This window comes from Mastigoproctus giganteus, chromosome 1, assembly GCF_048544385.1.
Source record: "Mastigoproctus giganteus isolate SK-2022 chromosome 1, ASM4854438v1, whole genome shotgun sequence".
In the NCBI taxonomy this organism is placed as follows: Eukaryota; Metazoa; Arthropoda; class Arachnida; order Uropygi; family Thelyphonidae; genus Mastigoproctus; species Mastigoproctus giganteus.
This window is the reverse complement of record NC_143575.1, coordinates 125983011-126005049: the sequence shown is the minus strand read 5'-3', so window position 1 is coordinate 126005049 and position 22039 is coordinate 125983011. Positions and strand designations below refer to the sequence as shown.

Here is a 22039-nt window from a genome sequence, read left to right as displayed (position 1 = left end):
ATAGTGCTTCCTAGATAGACATCCATATATGCACTTAGCTCACTGTAATTATGTTTACAATACAGTCATTCTACTAAATATAGTGGTAAACAGGGTCTCATATGTCTACTGCTTTAGAACAAAAAGTTTAAAGATAAATAAATCACGTATCAGGTATATGTATTCTATTTACAGGAGACTATTTAAAAATCACTTTACACTATTTACATTGTACCTACAACTGAATACTTTGTCTCCCTAAATTAGTACAAATTTTACTAAGCTAACACTTCATGTAAACACACTAACACTTTCTTCTATTATGGACTTCCTTCTTTTAACAGCTACTGTGGAGTTAACCTAGTTTTATACACTCAGTGATCACTGAATTATGACCACCCTATCTGTAATGGACTATACCACATAGTCCATTACAGATAGGACTATAAAAATCCGAACACCTTCGTACACTAGAGTGATGGTAATTTGCATCTGGTCATGCAAGTCAAAATGACAAAGTAGTAATTAGGGGACATAGTAAAGATATCACAGAGTTTCAAAAGGGAATGATTGTGGGAGCTTGTGCATTGTTTGCTTCCATAACAGCACATCTTGTCAGTTGCTCATGGCCCACTATGGTTAAGGTGTATAAAGAATGGTCTCAAATGGGTCAAACCACTTCCCACTGATAGAAATGTAAAGGATTATGCAAGGTGGATGTTCATGGTCAGCAAAGGGTCCAACACATTGTACAGGCTCAATGGCAGGCCAATATGCAGCAGTTTACAGCATAGTACAATATAGAAAATGCAAGAACAATATCCCATATGGAGTTCCACAACAGACAATCTTAGAGACATCTTCTCAACACCTCTGATGACCACTGATGGGGAATGCTGTGGTGTTAACAACATGCTGGTTGAATGAATCAAAATACCTGGTGCAACACAATTCATGTGTGGTGCAAACAACTCAAGTCCATGGATCCATTGTGCATAGTGCCCACTATCACAGCAAGTGGCAGCAGTTGCTTAATCTTGGGCATGTTTTGCTGGCAAGAACTAGGACACTAGACCCTTGGCGCATAGTCAAACATTGGTGAGATCTACTGGCAGCACTTAGACCATGTGCACCCTGCCAAGTTGCATTTTACCCGGGACAGAAACAGGATCTGCCAAGACAATAATGAACCATGTCACCGGGTTTGGCACTGTATGCAAATGGTTCGAGGAACACAGTGACGATATCACCCATCTTGACTGACCCCCAAATTCACCTGATCTCAATCTAGTTGAACTCCTGAGGGATGTTTTGGAATGGGCAGCGAGGTGTATGGACCTGCAACCATCATCTATTTCAACATTGTAGAAAGTCTTGCAGGAAAAATTGCTGCAGATCCCTATGGATGTCTTCAGATATTTGTTGTTGTTGTTGGGGTTTTAAGTGCAATGGCTACTTAGGCTAAATTGCACTTTCGGAAGTGGTGCATACTGCCTGTGTTTGTTGATTTAGAAGCAGTTAAAAATGGTTATACAAACCTATTCGTTTCAGGAAGGAGAAGAATTCTGTGAGATTTGAATTTTCGCCTTTGATATGGCTAAGTGACAAAGGTTCCTTTAAATTTGACAGAGAATTGAAAGATCTTCAGGTATCTAATGGAGTCAACGCCTAGGCAAATAATAGCTGTTATCAATATGAATGGTGGCCCAGCATGGTATTAGATGGGTGGTCATAATTCTGTTTGTTATTTGGTTTTTAGGAGCATTAGCAACTAAGGCCATATTGCTCCTGGGATATGCAGTGGTCATTCCTTGACCTTTCTGCACCCTCCATATTTGGTGGTCACGGGCTTGAACCCCGATCTAATCAAGAAGCGTGTGCTACACACTGCTGCTCCTGCCCACCTGGCTATGGAGGCGCTTCATAATTCAGTGATCCCTCAGTGTGTGTGTGCACACACACACACACACACACACAATTACAATAGTACGTAAGATAAGAAATTTGGACAGTGTAAAGTACAATACTATACAACAAGAGTTTTCCAAGAGCTTTCTAAGGCCAATTTTAGCATAAGGTAGGTTTGGCTGGTTTGAGTTTTAATGGCACAAAAACAATTCACGCACAGACCAGACTGTCTGTGCAGTAATGTCATAATTCATTACAGGCTTGATTTGATAAAGTTTGTTTGTTACCTACCGATGCCACAAATCTTGCCATAGGGAGTATAATTTATTGCGAATTACTTGCCTGTAGCCTGTATGAGGGACTGACAGGTCAAGATTATTCGATTGGGTGGCTGATTTGGCTACATTGTCAGCCAAATCATTTTCTTTAATCCCGATGTGGCTGGGGTTCCAGCAGAAATTGATATCGAAACCACCTTCATAGAGAGTGCGTAACATCAGCTGAACCCGGGACAAGACCAGATGGGCAGTGTGTCTCATCGCTGATAAAGCCTGTAGCACACTCAGTGAATCAGTGTATATGATAAACTGTCAGTATTGGTGAGTTCTAATGCAGCATATACTTTTCAGTGTATATGCTGTACTCAAGGGGAATCTGTTCAGATATAACAGGGTCAGAAAAGACAGCTGTAGATCCCACATGATTCTGACTTCGAGCCATTTGTATAACACTGGTAAGAAGTCAAAATGTTTGGCTCAGTATTGTGAGTAGGGCTGGCTAAAGGTAGGCAGCAGGCAGAGCATCCAACTTCGTCCAGTTTTTAAAGGAGCAGAAGTGGATATCGAAACCACATTCATAGAGGGTGAGTAACATCTGCTAAACCCAGGACAAGATTGGATGAGTAGTGTGTCTCATCGCTGATAAAGCCTGTAGCACATTCAATGAATCAGGGTACACAATAAACTGTTGGTATTGGCAAGTTCTAATGTGGTCCAAGGCTAACACTATAGCATGCAGCTCTGCAGTTCATATGCTGCATTCAAGTGGAATATGCTCAGATATAATAGAGTCAGAAAAGACAGCTGCAGATCCCACACATGATTCCGACTTCGAGCCGTCTTATAACGCAGGTAAGAAGTCAAAATGTTTGGCTTGGCATTGTGAGTAGAGCTGGAGGTAGACAGCAGGCGAAGTATCCGACTTCGTCCAGTTTTTAAAGAAGTCACATGATGGAGTAAGAGCATGCCAGGGTGGAAGGGGCTGCTTTTGTGTTCGTGCAACCTTGTCTACCATTATGTTAAGCTCTCTGAGTAGCTCTTGGACACAAATACCAAATGGACGATTGGCAGTTCGACATGTGTTATAAAGATTTTCCCACCGTGGTTCAAAAACGGATGACCATGTGGGGTGGTCTGGTAGGGAATTCAGCTTACAGACATACTGTAGAGACAACTGTTTTCATTGAAGTGACAGCAATGGTTCATTTGCTTTGACATAGACTTGGACAGGTGATATTCTGAATACACCAGTAGCAATACGAATGTGCTATTGATGAATGGGGTCAGGCCAGCAAAGTACATCGGGGGAAGAATATACCTGAGACCCATAATCTAATTTTGAACATACAAGTGCACGGTAGAGACTGAGTGAAGTGCATCTGTCTGCATCACAAGAAGCAGAAGATATAGAGCAGAGAATGTCAAGCCCTCTCATGCACTTTGTGCGTAACTGACAAGTGTTGGAGGAACGTCAGCTTTTTTGTCAAATGTGAGTTCCAAGAATTTCGTCTCCACTACTACTGGAATGGTTCTTTGCCCAAATCTTAATTCAGGTTCAGGATGAAGGTTACGTTTGCAACAAAAATGGACACAAACAGTCTTCTCCGGTGAGAACCTGAAACCGTTAGTTAGTACCCAGGAGTTAAGATGGTCAATGGCTTGTTGCAGATGTTTCTCAATGACCCTCATGTTGCATGATTGGGTAAATATACTGAAGTCATCAATATAGAAGGCATTGTTTACCAATGGAGGAAGTTGTTTGATAATTCAGTTTACTTTAATGGCAAAAAAAGCGTAACACTTAAGATGGATTCTTGTGGTACCTCCTCTTCTTGGTAGAAGGGCCAAGAAAGGGTGGATCCCTTCGAACTTGGAAAAGAGGGCTGGATAAAAAGTTTTTAATAAAAATAGGAAGCCAGCGAACTCTTACACCAAGGTTATAAAGGTCTTTTAAAATACCAAATCTCCAAGTTGTGTCGTACACTTTTTCCACGTCAAAGAAGATGGACACCAAGCTTTTTTAGGAAGGCATCTCAAATAGATGTTTTCAGTCTAATTAAGTGGTCAAAAGTGGACCTGTTCCTTTGTAAGCCACACTGAAAGCAGGAGAGGTCATTAAATTCTAAGTACCATATGAGACTAGCACTGACCATTCTCTCCAATATTTTGTACAAACAGCTAGTCAAGAGCAATAGGACAATAGTTTTTTGGAAATTTAGGATCTTTCCTGGCTTGGCCAAAGCAAGTATAGTTGCCTTGGGCCAGGCATCTGGAAACTGCTCTTCAAGGAAGATTCTGTTGTACAGGAAGAGCAGAAGGTCCATGGACTTTGATGATAGATGTTTGACAATTTCATGATGGATGTCATCTGGTCCAGCAGTGCAGTAGCCTTTGTAAAGGCAAGTGCTGTTTTTAGTTCATGGTTGGTCAATGGCCCATTATATAGGTAATGTAGAGTTAAGGGCCTGTTTTTCGATTTCATGTTTAAGGACCAGAAACTCTAGGGAGTAAGATGTTGTTGCTAAGATGTTGGAAAATGTTTCCCCAAAGCATTGGCTATTGCAGTAGGGCCTGCAATAGTACATCCAATTGTATTTCAGGACCGATAATGGGTGTGCAGTGTACATTCTCTTCATTTTCTCTATTTTTTCCTCAGACCACCTTAGCACTGGTCGTCTGGGTAATAGAAAATGATACTGAAACAGATCCACGATTCCTTTTGACTCTGACGGCGGATGCAGCATGCTTTGGCTCATGCATGTTTAAAGGCTAGTAGGTTGGCCATAATAGGATATCTTCGGAATATCCCCCAGGCTTTGTTTTGAGTCTTTTTTGCTGCTTTGCATTGTGAATTCCACCATGGTTTGGGGAAAGGTGAAAACCGGATTGATGTTTTTGGAATTGTAGTTACAGCTGCATGGACAATACTTTCTGTGATGTATGTAACTGCATCATTAATAGGTTCCCGACTGACTCAAATTTTCCTGATGGTGAAAGGTATTCCAGTCAGCCTGATCAATCTTCCACCATGGTAACCCGCCGCCTCCGTAGCCAGGTGAGCAGGAGCAGCAGTGCGTAGCACACACTCCTTGATTAGACCGGGGTTCGAGCCCGTGACTACCAAAATACGGAGAATGTAGAAAAGTCAGGGAATGACCACCGCATATCCCCGGAGCAATATGGCCTTAGTTGCTAATGCTCCTAAAAATCAAATAATAACAACAACAACCATGGTAACCTAATAGGAAGACATGGTCTCCCATTAATTAGCATGGTTATCACAGGGAAGCGGTCACTTCCCCACTACGGATTCTCCTCCACCTTCCAAGTAAGGAAAGGGAGAAAAGGAGAGCAGAAAGAAAGATCAACTGCAGAAAATGTACGAGAGGTGTGTGGAAAAATGTGTTTGTTGCCACATTTAGGAGGGAGAAATCATTGTCCATGAGCATATGCTCTATGACGCTACCCCACAGTGTGCTATATGGGGTAGTGCCATTGAAATCCATGAGAATTAGAACAGGGAAAGGCAGGTGCACAATGAGATCATCAAGGTCTCTCTGGGAGATGTCGGGCCCAGGTGGTAAATAAATTGAACAGATGGTTAATAAAAACCCAACCATAATGCAAACTGCTACTGCTTCAAGGTAGGTGGATAGGGGCGTGGTTGCCCACTAGGATGGCTACTATTCCATGGGCAGGTCCATTCCCAGTTCTATCCTTATGTATGATAGTGGTCTTATGAAAGGAAGCGTTTTCGTTTGCCTTGAAATAGGTTTCCTGTAAACAAAAGCATACTGACTCGTGCTTTTGCAGAAGGGCCTTAATGTAATCATTGTTTCACCGGAAACCATGACAATTCCGCTGTAGGAATTTAGCCATTATTTTGGGTTGGTGGATCCATCAGGCAGCTTCCGAGGTGCTAAGGGTTTACTTTTGTCAGTCATGAATTTATCTTTTTTTGGGAAGTATGGACACTGTCCTGTGTCCATTTCCTCCTCAGCAAAGAGTTCCAAGACTGAATCATCTTGTACCTCCTTCTCTTTGACATCCATGTTTTCTTGGGTATTAGGAAGTACTTTGTCATCCTTCTCTTTCTTGGTGATTCCCTTCTACTTCCGACTCACTCACTCTGTCTCTCTCTCACAGGGTAACTCAGAAATTTATTTTAGCTAGTGTAGCATAACCCTCAGGCTTCTTTGCACTATATGGCTAGTAATAATAATAACTTTCTTGGTATTTTCTCTGGCTATTGCTTTTTTTAATTGTGGAGCATTAGGAGGTACCGATATGGGAACGGCAGCTAATTGATCTTTCTGTGCAGGTTTTTGTAAGCTTAAGAGGTAACGTGTGATAGGAATGAATGACTTTTTTGGAGGAATGGTCATGTCCACCTGAGTTCTGATGGAACATCTCCCTGTTACCTTCTGGGAGTAGGTGGGTTTGTTGATATTTATAGCTTTCACCATTTTCCTTGCCTCCTGATATGATATGTTTAGCTGTGCTTTCAGCCGTTGAATTTCTTTTTCTTCTTTCCACCTCTGGCATGCTCGTGAGTAGGCTGGATGTTCTCCCTAGCATTTAATGCAGGTGGGTTTTGTGGCTGAACATGTTTCGTAGTCCTCTGCACCACATTGACCGCATGCAAGGACTCCACAGCAATCCATTTGAGAATGTATTTAAATTTGAGTAAGCAAACCTTTAGCCATAATTATGAGAGCTTCCTTGAACTCAGGGGAGGTACGCATGGACCAGAGCAAATGTGCAAATGTGACCCCAATTCACAAAAAGAGGATGAAAGGGTGAGACAGATAATTACAGACCTGTTAGTTTAACTTCTGTTCCAGGAAAATTAATGGAGGCACTGGTTAAAGAAGCACTGCAGGATCATCTAGACCAGCGTTATTCAACCGGGGATACATGAGAGATTAACAAGAAACAAAAATATTATGGAACAATTGAAACATAATTTTTATTTAACCATGTTCTGTAGTAATTATACTATTGTCATTATTAAGCTAAGTGATGATTCATCAGAATTGATGATTTATCTGATTTTTTACTTAAGCATGTTTTGTATTGTTGTATATACACCATTACGATTTAAGTGATGATTCATCCAAAGTGCTGTGTTGACACTTCAACACAGCACTTTGGATGAATCAAGGTTAGTAAAGTAGTACATATTGGATAGGGGTGTGGTTGCCCACTAGGATGGCTACTCCTCCATCAAAATCCGATTATATGCACATTCCGCTTTTGGATTAATTAAATTTGATTTAAAATTTTGACATTCTGATTGAGATGATGTATATTTTCGAAATATTTATAAAAAAATGATTTTTTAAAGACTTTATGGAGATAATAATTAACAAAATACATCATTAGATTATCTAATAAAAAATAATTTCTCTATATTTATTTATTTATTGCTATTAATAAATGCAAAATGATGATTTTTTTAAGTATATATCGATGTTTTATAATTAAATTTTTTTTTTTAGTGGTTAAAAAAAAATTACTGCTCCATAATTTGGCACGAATTAATACAGAATCAATTTTGTTCTTAGTCAAATTTAATTAATCCAAAAACAGAATGTGCGTATAATCAGATTTTGCCACTGTTACCGAGTATTTACGAAATCACTTGAACTGTGTCTGATGGTTGTTGGATTACCAGCCGTTCACCATCCATTTTGTTTTATTTTTCTCTGTAAGATCGTGGGGATGGGTGTGCATGCATGCATGGTTACAGCTGTGTGGCTATTTTTCCTATTAATTCTTCCGTGTGATTATTTTAATACCCCATTATGGATAAGTTTATTTTAACGCGAAAACGCGAAGGTGAGAACAGCAGAGTATGTAGTGAAAATAATGAATTGCAACAATCTAATGAAGTTGCACTTGTTACTTCATCTGGAGCAAGTATTAGTGGCATGTAATGCAAGAAAGCAAGTGTATGAGCTTATGCAGCATCAGCCAAAAAAAAAAAAAATCACACCATTCTCTCCAAATGCCTGTGCAGTTCATCCTTAAATTTATTCAACCTATCAACTTCCACAACAACAGATGGAAGTTTGTTCCAGCAATTAACCACCCGCTGGCTAAAGGCAAATTGCCACCATCTATTCTACATCTGCCCTTTCTTAATTTGAATTTATGCCCCCTTAGGTTCGTAATCTGAACAAGTGGAAGGATCCCATCAGAATTCAACGTACTCAACCCATTCACGGCCTTATACACCTCAAACAGATCACTGCGCAGGTTCCTAGTCTCCAGCCACTGCAATTTGCAGAGGCTTAAGCCTCTCTTGGTAAGATGATCCCTTCATTCCCCTCACCAATCTTGTTGCCCTTCTCTGTACACACTCAAGTAAATCTACATCCTTCCTAAAATGAGGCCTCCAGACCTGTACGCAGTACTCAAGGTGTGACGTGACCATTGCCTTATACAGAGGGACAATCACCTCCTTTCCCTGCTAGCAAAATTCCTATATATCATTGACAAAACCCCATGACCTGCCCTGGCAGCCTGTCTGCATTGCTCAGAAAACTTCATATCTGACTGCAATTACTCCCAGGTCTTTTTCATTTTCTACCACCTTAAGTGTAGTACCACACAGTTGGTATGTTTCTCTGGGGTTACTTCTACCCATATGCAGTACTTTGCATTTGTCAAGATTAAACTTCAGTTGCCATTTCTTAGCCCATCTGTCCAAATTATCTTGATCCTGTTGCAGTAGCACACTGCCATTACTGTAATTAACAACCCTGCCAACCTTCGTATCATCTGCAAACTTTGACATTAAGCCTGATATACCTTCATCAATATCATTGATAAATATACAAAACAACAGTGGACCCAACACCGAACCCTGTGGGACTCCACTAATAACATTAGTCGACGAAGAGCAGCACCCATTGATTACCACCCTCTGTCTTCTCCCACTTAACCATCCTTTTATCCATTGTAGCAACTTACCCTTAATACCATTCTGCTCTAATTTGTACAATAGTCTTCCATGCGCAACAGTGTCAAAAGCTTTCCTGAAATCCAAATATATGATATCAAAATTATTTTTTGCATCCAGTTCCTTTGTAACCACATCATAATATCCTATCAAATTTGTCAGACAAGACTTTCCCTCAACAAACCCATGCTGTGTCTGAATTATTGCTGCAGTCTTGTCTAGATGATCTTGCAATGCATCTTTAACCAGTGTCTCCATTATTTTACCCGGAACAGAAGTTAAACTAACTGGTCTGTAATTACTAGTGTCACCCTTCAATCCCCCTTTGTGAATTGGGGATACATTTCACATCTCCAGTCTGTGGGGACCTCCCCTGAGTCCAAGGATGCTCTCAACGATAATTATGGCTAAGGGTTTGCTTAGTTGCTTTGCTGCCTCCTTTAATATAACTGGATAGATTCCATCCACCCCAGGTGCTTTTCTTATGTTTAACTTCAACAATTTCTCATCCACTTTGCTCTCAGTTATTACAAAATCATGAAGTATCCTGCTACAATTTGATAACCTTCTGCCATTTTCAAACCTTAATAATTCCTCATGTGTGAATGTAGATGCAAAATACTCATTTAATTTGTTTGCTATCTGAGCAGGATCATCAACAGTCAAACCATCGATGTCAAGTGGACCAATCAGATTCATCCTCTTCCTTTTAGAGTTTATGTAAGTAAAGAAATCCTTGCTATTTTTCTTAGCATCTTTTGCCAAGGATTTCTCATAATCTGCCTTCGCCTGCCTAACCTCCTTTGTGACCTGATTACAGACAAGCTTATATCTGCCATAGGCTTCTGAGTCGCTTGATAATTTATATGAATCCCATGCATTTTTCTTCTCTGTTATGAGTCTCATTAGTTCATTAGATAACCGTTTAGACCTAAACCTTGAACAATATTTCTTAAGAATATTGTTCAAGACTGGAAAGAATATTTCTTTCCAGTCTGTGTAACATGCAGTCAAACTCTGTCTAATAATAGCATGAAGCCCTCTCCATTAGAACGCCATCTTGCAACAAATCATGTTGAATTGAAAGGTAAAGCTATAGATTTTTTTTTAAGCGCATAGCTAACTCTATAATAAAAAATCAAAAAGTTATTCAAAGTTTTACTAAACTTCAAATTCTAAAGATGCTTTAGAATTTGAAGTTGAATTTGACTCTCATTAACTGGTGCAATACCGCCACTTTGCTTATTGGAGGCTTGAAGTGCTGGAACCCAAGTTTAGTCTCTAGAGCTAAGTTCCAGTTAACCCTGCCCCATCTCTTCCATCATGCAGTATGACTGATGACTTTTGAGGTTATGATGGACATCATGGCGAGATCCAATCTTCCTTACATTTCGAGGGTACAGCTCTAAAACGGTGTTTGCAGGCCGGCTGCTAGTTAGTACACTGGACCAAACCTATTGGTAACTCTCTAGGAGACTTCCAGATCAGCTAGTGTATAATCTTGCTACCTCTACTCTGCCAGATAGTGACTGGAGGGATTCTGAGTAGTGTGTATGTGGAGGGCATTGTCGAGGCCACGTTATGTCAAGGATCTGGATATATTCTTACAATGTGTACGCCATATCCAAAAATTTCATTACTTTAGCATTAGCATTAGTAGAGGCATTTGATGCAAGAAAGCAAGCTTATGCAGCATCAGCCAAAAAAAAAAAAAAAAAAAAAAAAACCACTTCCACTTCACCCCTCTGTTCGTTCAAAATACCTGTCCAGCTGAGCCTTAAACTTATTTAGGCTATCAACCTCCACCACAAGGGATGGAAGTCTGTTCCACCAACCAACCACCCGCTGGCTAAAGGCAAATTTCCGCACGTCTATCCTACATCTGTCTTTCCTCAATTTGAATTTATGCCCTCTCAGGTGATTATTCTGAGCTAGAGGAAGAATCCCATCAGCATTGAGCATGCTTAAACCATTCAAGGCTTTATACACCTCTATCAGATCACCTCGCTGGTGCCTAGTCTCCAGACACTGTAATTTGCAAAACTTAAGCCTTTCTTCGTAAGAGCACCCCTTTGTTCCATTCACTAATCTTGTTGCCCTTCTCTGTACTCGTTCCAGCAGCTCTACATCCTTCTTGAAATGAGGCCTCCAGACCTGTATACAGTACTCTAGGTGTGGCCTGACCATCGCCTTATACAATGGAATAATCACCTCCTTATCCCTGCTGGAAAAATTCCTGTATATCATTGACAATACTCCATGAGCTACTCTTGCAGCCCGTCTGCACTGCTCAGAGAACTTCATATCTGCCTGCACAACCACCCCCAAGTCCCTTTCATTCTCTACCACTGTCAGTGTTGTACCATAGAGTTGATACGTTGCTCTGGGGTTGCTGTTCTTCATAGAGCATGCTCTACTTCATAGAGGTTGCTCTACTTCATAGAGCATGCCCCACCCACTTTTTCTTACTATTGAATACACCATGAATACACCAATCTCCAGGTAATTCTCCAGTGGGGCAAAGACAACTTAGTTGATTTCAATGCTTCTAAAACTCAGTCTTGTCTTATATCTATATAAGTAATAAATACACCAGCTGCCGTTGCAGATGAACTCAACAGTTATTTTGCATCGATATTTACAAATGAAAAGCCTTTTGTGGCAATGGGAAATTGTGGGAGCGAAGTTAAAAAATATGTAATTAATGATATTGAAATTTCGCAAGATTATTTAATGAAAAAACTTTCAAGCCTACAGACCAGTAAGGCTCCTGGAGTTGATGGAATATACCCTATAATCTTGAGAGAGGCGGCAAGCGAGTGCATTGAACCACTGAGGCTGGTTATGCGAGCATCACTAGACTCTGGGGAGATTCCCTTGGATTGGAAAAGTGCAAATGTATCTCCCATACATAAGGGTGGCTCTAAAAGTGAAGTTGGAAATTATCGACCTGTCAGTCTGACTTCAGTAGTAGGGAAAATCATGGAGGCAATGATCAAGGGTGGAATTCAGGATCATTTGGATCGAATTGAAATTCTCAAGGATACTCAGCATGGTTTTGTAAAGGGAAAATCATGTTTAACAAATCTGGTTCGCTATTTCGAAAGGGTCACTCACGAGCTGGATTTAGGGAATAATTTCGACATTGTTTATTTAGATTTCAGCAAAGCTTTTGACTCAGTCCCACATGAGCGGTTGCTTTATAAGCTAGAACAGGTTGGAATCACTGGGAAAATCCTTAGATGGATAGAAGGATGGCTTCAGGGCAGGAGGCAGAGGGTTGTGATAAATGGCTATTCCTCAGATTGGGTTGATGTAAGAAGTGGGGTTCCCCAAGGATCAGTATTAGGACCACTGTTGTTTTTAATTTTCATAAACGACATTGATGAAGGGATAGAGGGCGTGATATCTAAATTTGCAGATGATGTTAAAATTGGTAGAGTAGTTAATGATCACTGTCAAGCTGAGCTTCTTCAGAGAGACCTAGATAGACTTCAAGAATGGTCAGAAAAATGGCAGCTGTGCTTTAATCCAACAAAGTGTAAGGTATTACACCTGGGAAACAGTAATCCCAAAATAACTTATTCACTTGGTGGAGTTCAACTAAACCCAGTACTGGAGGAAAGGGACTTGGGTGTTACGATACGGTCAGACATGAAATTCTCTGAGCATTGTAAACAGGTTGCAAGGAAGGCCCATGGTGTCCTATCGATGATCTATCGAACTTTTGCAAGTAGAGATAGGGACGTGATAATCCCATTATATAAGGCTTATGTTAGACCACACTTGGAATACTGTGTTCAAGTATGGAGACCGCACCTAAAGAAAGACATCGAGCTTCTTGAAAGGGTGCAAAGAAGGGTAACTCGCCTGGTGAGATCGGCAAAAGGGCGTCCTTATGAAGAAAGACTTCGAATATGTGGGTTGCAGAGTTTGGAAACTAGACACCTTAGAGGAGATTTGATTGAGGTGTTTAAGGCTCTGAGAGGCATCAGTAAAATGAATGAGGACAAAATTTTCAAGATTATAAATGATGCTAGAACTAGGGGACATAAATTCAAGTTACGGGGGGAAATGTTTAGATTGGACTGCAGGAAGTTTTATTTTAGCCAGCGAGTTATAAATTACTGGAATAAGTTGCCTTCATGGGTGGTAGAGGCCGACAGTTTGGGGAAATTCAAAGGTCATCTGGATAGTACTTTCGGGTAAGGGAAGCGCATAGGATGATAGGATTAATTTCCTTTTTATTTATTTTTTATTTCATTTTATTATTTTTATTTATTTATTAATTATTATTATTTATTTATTTATTTAATTTTTGTTTATATCATTGTTTTGTTCGGATTTTTCTTTTTTTTGGCTGGTGCAGCATAAGCCATAGGCTTTCTTGCACCATACGGCCGTTACTAATACTAATACTAATACTAATACTATCTCGCAAAAAGGATTCTTCTGCACCTATGCTTATCTTTGGTGGCACTCTGATTTCTAGGCAAAATAATATCTTTTTTAGGGATTACCCTGACATCTAATCTCTCTTGGCACAAGCACATTACAAATATTGCTTTCTCTGCATCTAAAAATCTTGGTTTTCTCTTTTGCTCTCGGGATTACTCTTCTTCCAAACAGCTGTACACGGTACAAATCGCAAATCAGCCCTACCATGAAATATTGTTCCCACATCTGGGGTGGTGCCCCAAAACCTCTCTCAGGCTTCTTGATTCCAGCCAGAAGAGGGTAGTTAGGTTAGTTAATGATTCATCTCTAACAAAGTCTCTCCACTCGCTGTCTCACAGACGTACTCTTTCTGCTGCATGCCTCTTCTACAGATATTTCCATGGGCACTGTTCTTCTGAATTGGCTTCTATATTTCCCCCTCTCTTCGATTATAATTTGGACACAGCATGGGTTTGTTAGGGGAAAGTTTTGTCTGCCCAATTTGAGTGGATACTATGATGTGGTCACAAAGGAACTGGATGCAAAAAATAGTTTTGATATCATATACTTGGATCTTAGGAAAGCATTGGATACTGTTGCACATGGAAGACTACCGTACAAATTGGAGCAGTATGGCATTAAGGGTGGCAAAATGCTGCTATGGATAAAAGGATGGTTGAGTGGGAGAAGACAGAGTGGTAATCAATGGAAACTGCTCTTCGTGGACTAATGTTATTAGTGGAGTCCCACAGTGTTCAGTGTTTCAGATACTAGAGCCAACTATAGTATCTTTTGTATTGAATGTTGCTAGCCCTTGTAAACATAACTATTCAGTGTATGCTATTATATCAGTAATTTGCCTTATCATCATTTTATTTTTATTTTATTGTTTTATTATTAATTATTTGTTTAATTATAGGGTATAACACATTAAACCAACTTAAGCTATCTAAGTTTTTTGGCTTCATTGGCTCAATGGGTATACTTTTATTCTAAATTGTTATCTTACATCTTCTTGGTCTAAAGGCTAACTTTGAATGATTTTATTATGCTTAATACACTCTTATTCAATTCATTTGGCCTTAGGGCTCTCTTGGAAAGCTTTTATTGTATTATATTGTACTTTAGTTCAAATTCCTTATCTGAAATCCTTATTTTACATACTGTTGTAATTATTTCACAGACTGATGTAATGTTTAATGAATAATTTGAAGGCATCAATCTGATCTGGGACTTTTTTGCTACTTTTCCATTCAAGCATTTTAGAGAATGCATATATTTAAGCATATAAGAGAAAAGTCTTTCTCTTACACACACACACACACACACACACACACACACACACACACACACACACACACACACACACACACACACCAACTTATGGTTGCGTTACATGGAACTATGTAATTTGAATTTTAGTAAGTTGGAATTTCCCTAAATGTTCATGCAGCTCGCAAGTATCTGCATTTGACTGAAGCAAAAAAGAAATGTTCGACGAACATGTAAATAGAATTATTTATTCAATTTTTTTATCTCATGCGTAAAGAAATTACAGAGTGTACAAAATTACAAAAATTTCAAAATTATAAAATTAAAAAATAGTGAGCAGACAGGCATAATGTCAACAAGTTTTACCTTTCAAGCATCGTTGCCAGAATTAACTCTCCAGCTGCACACCACTGCAGAAATTAAGGGCTGTGGAGGTTTAGAAAGGGTTTTTTCCAACACATCACAAAATTTCTCTGCAGCTGCAGAATCGGCACTGGCAACTTCACCGCATACTTTAAGCCAGCGCGACGCTTGAACCTATTAAACCACTCGTTGCTTGCCACTAACTTGGCTTGGGGTTCGCCGTACTTATCCTTAATATCTTCATAAATACTTCTTGCTTTTGCTTGAATGGCTATTGGACTCAGGGGCACTCACTTCTGAATCTGATTTTCCATCCATATTATTAATAATAGCTTTTCCATATTCGATATAGCACCTGAATGCTGTTTCGTGATCACTGTTCATCTTAAACGTGTTGATCCTTTAACATGTTCTTTTATACGTGCACTGTCCCTTAAAATTGTATTCACTGTTGAAGCAGCAAGACTTAATTCTGTGCAATAGATGACAAACTTTGTCCTGCTTCGTACTTCTTAATTAATCATCTTCATTTCTAAATCAATTTTGTTTCTTTTCTTAGTACTGCCAGCACTTGCACTTTCCATTGGTCCCTTTCCTTTCACCATTGTAATAAGTACATAGGAATGAAGAGAATATTCTGAAAATTTATGTTTTTCATACGATTGAAGATTTCAGTGAAGGGAAACTCATTTCGCCATAATACTGTAATGTAAAAGAATTCCAGTTATCGGTATTATCGCAAATGCAATAAGATTTAGTTTACTACCCGTTTATTATTAGCTACATGGTGCAAGGAAGCCTGAGGCTTATGCTGCACCAGCCAAAAAAAAAAAAAAAAAAAATCGTTGAGAGAGAGAGAGTGTTTCAAAAGTAGGGCATCACCAAGAAAGAGAAGAATGATGATATCCAGCTCAGAACCCTATGTGAAGCCCATACTCACCAGATGTGATTGCATTAACAGAAAAGCCCAATAAACCGGAAAGTGCAAATTGTTTTTATTGTTTTATGGTAGTGACCTTGACCTCCAGAAATGTGTTTTATAAAAATATAACAAAGACGTTCAAAATTGATTCTTATAACAGAACATATGATAATGAAAGTGTAGTGCAATTTACATTATAAAAATGACCTTTTAGAAAGATAAATAGCTTAGTTATATAGCAAAATTTTTTTTCAACTTCCTATGTCTTGGAACAAATTACCAAAATAAAAACAATGTTGTTTGGTTCACATTACAATATTTTGACGATACCTCCATTTATTCCTACGGGATGCAAAATACATATCCACAATTTTTTTTAAGTTTGCACCAGCTGGCAAAAACTTATGTAAAGTCAAATTTCCATTTTATGCCACGGAGTGCCTGTACTTATACAGTATTGGAATAATGAACAATAGTTGAAAATGGTAGAAAAAGAAAACAAAAAATAAAAGAAATAAAATAAACATCAGAGGCAGCAAAATGCATATTCCTGTACATGATGCTTGAACACAGGTGAAGTGCTTTCATTTCAAGTAATTTCATCAAGATAACCTGTGCAACATCCCATAAATGGCCCCCCTTTTTTTTTTGGAAAGGGGAGAGGAAATGCCACTTATTATTATTTTTCCCCTTTTATATGCCTCCCCACCCATTATTTTGCTAATTTTTCTCCTCCTTACTTGAACTAATATGGATTTTCCAGTGAAACCTTTAATAGAAGCAGTAAAAGAAGCAGTAATTTATACTTAATAGGAATAATTTATACGTTACTAAATAAGCACACAAGGCATTTTCTAGTCAAATCAGTATATTAGCATTAGCAAAGGCAAGCTTATATAGCATCAGCCAAAAAAAAAAAACCCCTTATTTCGCACATCCACTCACTCCAAATGTTTGTCAAGTTCTGCCTCTTGAATCTATTTAAGCTATCAACTTCTACAACAACAGATGGAAGTTTGTCCCAGCAATCAACCACCGCTGGCTAAAGGTAAACTTCCACACATCTATCCTACAACCGTCTTTCCTCAATTTGAATTTATGCCCTCTCGGGCGATTATTCTGAGCAAGAGGAAGAATCCCATCCGGATTGAACGTGCTCAAACCATTCAAGGCATTATACACTTCAATCAGATCGCCTTGCCGGTGCCTAGTCTCCAGACACTGTAATTTGCAAAACTTAAGCCTTTCTTTGTAAGGGCAACAATTTGTTCTATTCACTAATCTTGTTGCCCTTCTTTGTATTCATTCCAACAGTTTTACATCTTTCTTAATATGAGGTCTCCAGACCTGTATACCATTCCCTTATACAAGGGAATAATCACCTCCTTATCCCTGCTAGAAAAATTCCTGTATATCATTGAAAAGGCACCATGAGCTACTCTTGCAGACTGTCTACACTGTTCAGAAAACTTCACATCTGCCTGCACAATTACCCCCAAGGTCCTTTTCATTCTCTACCACTGTCAGTGTGGTACCACAGAGTTGATACCTTACTCTGGGATTACTGCTTCCCATATGTATTACTTTACATTGTCAATGCCAAACTTCATTTGACACCTCTCAGCCCATCTGCTCAACTTTTCTAGATTCTGTTGCAGCAGTATACTGTCATTAGTGTCATTAACAACCCTGCCAACGTTTGTATCGTCTGCAAACATGGACATTAAGCCTTATATATCATCATCAGTATCATTTATAAATACTGAAAACAACAATGGACCCAACACTGAACCCTGAGGGATTCCACTAATAACATTAGTCCATGAAGAGCAGTGTCCATTGATTACCACTCTGTCTTCTCCCACTCAACCATCCCTTTATCCATAGCAGCAATTTGCTTCCAATGCCAAACTGCTCCAATTTGTGCAGCAGTCTTCCATGTGCAACAGAATCAAAGGCTTTTCTAAGATCTAAATATATGATATCAAAGTTATTCTTTGCATCCAGTTCCTTTGTGACTACATCATAGTATCAAATCAAATTAGTCAGACAAGACTTCCCCTTAACAAACCCATGCTGTGTCCTAGCTATAACTGAAGTCTTGTCTAGATGATCCTGCAATGCTTCTTTAACCAGTGTCTCCATTAATTTCCCTGGAACAGAAGTAAACTAACAGGTCTGTAATTACCTGTGTCTCCCTTTGATCCTCCTTTGTGGATTAGGATCACATTTGCACATCTCCAGGGAAACTCTCATAATTATAGCTAGGAGTTTGCTTACTTCCTTTGCCACCTCCTTTAATATAACTGGATAGATTCCATCCACCCCAGGTGCCTTTCTTGTGTTTAGCTTCAACAATTTCTCCTCCACTTTACTCTCAGTTATTACAAGATTATCTAACTTACTGCTAGAGTTGAATACACCTCTGGCATTTCCCTCCCTGAATAACTGCTCATGTGTGAATGTCGATGCAGAATATTCATTTAGTTTGTTAGCTACCTGAGCAGGATCATCAACAATTGAACCATCGATATCAAGTGGACCAATCTGATTCATCCCCTTCCTTCTAGAGTTTACATAAGTAAAGAACTCCTTGCTGTTTTTCTTTGCATCCTTTGCCAAAGATTTCTCGTAATCTGCCTTCGCCTGCCTAACCTCCTTTGTAACTTGGTTACAGACCAACTTATATCTATCATAGGCTTCTATGTCACATATTAATTTATATGTATCCCATGCATTTTTCTTCTCTGTCACATGTCTAATTAGTTCATCTGACATCCATTTAGGCCTAAATCTTGAACAATATTTCTTAGTTCGTATGAAAAGCCTAGTAGCTTCCAAGATTAATTCTTTGAATGCTTCCCATTTTGAATTTGCTATTGGTAACATCATCAATTGGTTCCACCAAATAGAATTTAAATACTGTCTCAGACCACTGTAGTCACCTTTATGAAAGGAAAAACCCTTTCCTTTACCCTTGATGGTAGTTACCTCTTTGAGTAAATCCCACTTCAGCACACTGTGATCACTGCCACCTAGTGGTTCCTTTATCTGCAGATTCTTGATGCATAAAGAATCACTACTGATAATCAGATCAAGAGTATTACTCCCTCTAGTTGCCTCCCGAACATGCTGATGTAGAAAACAATCATCCAATAAATCCAGTGGTGGATTAAGGATAGTTGAAGCCTCTAGGAAAATTATATTTGGGTGCCCCCCCCAAAAAATAATAATAATAAAAAAAAAAGAATAAAAAATAAATAAAAGTTAGGTGGCAAATAAATGAAATTTTGTACTTTTGAATTTTTTGCTTAAATTAATCAAGATTTTAGCTTAAATTAATCAAGATTTTTAAGATGTTTACTGAAAACAATCTATTTTAGAACACTATAGGAAAATGTCTTGGCTTGGGACCCCAGGCACGTACCCCATTGGCTTAATGGGTAAATCCGCCACTGAATAAATCCACAAAAGCCTTGCTAGTGTGTGAGTGACCAACCCACAAATTCCAAAGGTGCCTCCGTAGCCAGAGGTGGACAGGAGCAGCAGTGCGTAGCATATGCTTCTTGATTAGACCGGGGTTCGAGCCCGTGATCACCAAATATGGAGGATGCGGAAAGGTCAGAGAATGACCACTGCATATCACCGGAGCAATATGGCCTTAGTTGCTAATTCTCCTAAAAACCAAATAACAACAACAACAAATTCCATTCAATATCCGGGAAATTAAAATCCCCCATTATAAGGCATTCTAATTTACTGGCCCACTATTTCTCTGCACAATTGCTCGTTATACTCATCAGATTCATTAGGCCTATAACATACACCTGCTGTCATTTTTCCTTTCCCAGTGCTTATGTCACACCAAACAGACTCAACAATGCATTGTCCACCCACATCAACTGGATGCACTTCCTTAGATTTTGTGTTTCTTAACTAACAGGATAACCCCTCCTCCCTTCCTGTCCTGTCTATCCTTTCTGTACACATTGTACTCACCAAATTCCAGTTCTGTCTGCATGACAGAACTGGAATTTTGTCTCTTGGAATTTGGAATTTGATGTCTTGACTAGCACTTCAAGTTCATCAAATTTATTAACTATACTCCTAGCATTGGTATACATGCAAGTATATATGCACCTGTTTCTACTCTTAGTTACACTAACACAGCCCATGTATTTACTTGTTCCACTATGACTCCCAGCAGTCCTGGAAATTCCCATTGCTTTGCTTTTCAGGCTGCTGCTCAATTGCATTTCAATTGAAGTAGTGCAAGAATCACTTATACCTCTGCCAGCGGCTACTGTTAATCTGTTAGTCCATGTATACCCTCCCCCCACCAAGCTAGCAGTTTTCCAACCTATAACTCTGCCTCAATAGCATCAGCAAATATTCTTGCACCCTTTCTATTTAAGTGTATCCCATCCCTGTAGAAGCAGTCTCTCCTGTTAACAAGCACAGATCAGGCTGAGAAAAATTCTATCCCCTTGAGCCTTGCACAATCTCTCCAGGGCCGAATTGATCGACAAGGCTCTCATCATATACTCCCTCCTATCGTGTCTGGTTAGAACTGCAGACACTTTCAAATTCAACCCTAACTCACGGTTTTTAAGCATTGTTTTGTACTTGTTAATTCTGTTAGTCTCCTACTAATGCGAGTAGGAGTAATCTACAGACCAGGTGATTGTGAAGATTATGATGAAAGCCTCTACGTGCAAATAGAATGGGCAAGTAAGCATCAATGTCTTATTATGGGTGATTTCAATTTCCCTCTAATTGATTGGAGTAACTGGGAAGGAAACTCAACGTGGGGAACAAAATTTTTAAATCAACTAGATGACTTATTTGTATCAACATGTCAGGGAAAGTACTAGAGAAAAGAATATCCTAGGCCTCATCATCATCACCCATGAACCAGATGACATAACAGGGCTGACAGTAGAGGAACCAGTAGCAGGAAGTGATCGCAGAGTTCTACAGTGGACGATGAAGAGAAAGGTAGCAGTAGTAAGAGGCAAAGGAATGGGTTATAATTTCATAAAAGGAAATTACAATGTCTTAAGGTGCTACATGGCCTCTGTTAACTGGGTAGATATCATACAGACAATGAATACAACAGAACTGTAGTATGCTTTTAAAACATTAATCACAGATGCCTTGAATGCATATTTACCATTAACAAAATACTCCATGAGGAGGGTTCCAAGTTGGTTGAATAGTGAAGTTGCCACATTACTTGAGCAGAAAAAGGTGGCATGGAAAAGTTACAGAGCAATAAAAAGTACTGAAGCCTATAACAGCTACAAGATGATCTGTAATAGAGCCACAGAAAAGGTTCGACTGGCAAAGGCAGTTTATGAGAAATCACTAGCAAAGAGGGGGGGGATAAGGAATTCTTCCCATATATAAATGCTAAGAAGAGCAGGACAAACCAGATCAGACCTTTACATAAGGGAAAGGGGATAGTATTAAATACACCAGCTGGTGTTGCAGATGAAACCCTATGGGGGCTCACATCTGGAGAGTATGGGTTTGGCACACCCAGGGTCCTGAGCTGGATATCATCATTCTTCTCTTTCCTGGTGATTCCCTTCTATTTCTCTCTCTCTTTCTTTCTCTCTCAGGGTAACTAGGAAATTTTTTTTTTGTTTTGTTTTTTGGCTGTTGCAGCATAAGCCTCAGGCTTCCTTTGCACCATATAGCTAATAATAATAATAATAATAAATATAACTAAAACAATCTAAGAATAGTACTGAAAATAAATTTAAAATAAAAACTCTTGCCAGTAGCATAGCAAAACCATAGAGCAAAAATAATAAATTACACAATAATCAAAACACCAACAAGAAGGGAAGAGAAAAGGTAGCGGAAACTCGCCAAAATACAGTCGAACTTCCCTATAACCAATTCGAT

The 22039-nt window shown here is 39.1% G+C and overlaps 1 protein-coding gene across 1 annotated transcript in view; it reads right to left on the bottom strand.

The window, feature by feature from the left end:
* Uggt (UDP-glucose-glycoprotein glucosyltransferase) overlaps window positions 1-22039 on the bottom strand; it is an 820111-nt gene that overhangs the window by 697471 nt on the left and 100601 nt on the right. The window lies entirely within an intron of this gene.